The following is a 250-nucleotide window of genomic DNA, read 5'->3' as shown; positions in this document are numbered from 1 at the left end:
CGGATTCTCTGACGTCTAAGCATTCGATTGACAGGTGATATAAGCCAATCCCTCAACTGTAACCCAAGATGGCCCAAATAGAAGCCAATCATGTCGCAAAGTTCAGGGACGACCAACGTGGGAAAGATTGACATCTATTCCTTCTAGTTAAAACTACATGTTACGAAACTGGCCTACCTGTTTAGCCAATAAGAAGACAAATTGATTGATACCAAACGTGACCAGAAGATTTTAACCCTGTGATGGCTGC

This window comes from Etheostoma spectabile, chromosome 15 (assembly GCF_008692095.1).
Source record: "Etheostoma spectabile isolate EspeVRDwgs_2016 chromosome 15, UIUC_Espe_1.0, whole genome shotgun sequence".
Taxonomy (NCBI): Eukaryota; Metazoa; Chordata; class Actinopteri; order Perciformes; family Percidae; genus Etheostoma; species Etheostoma spectabile.
Note: the sequence above shows the minus strand (reverse complement) of the source record.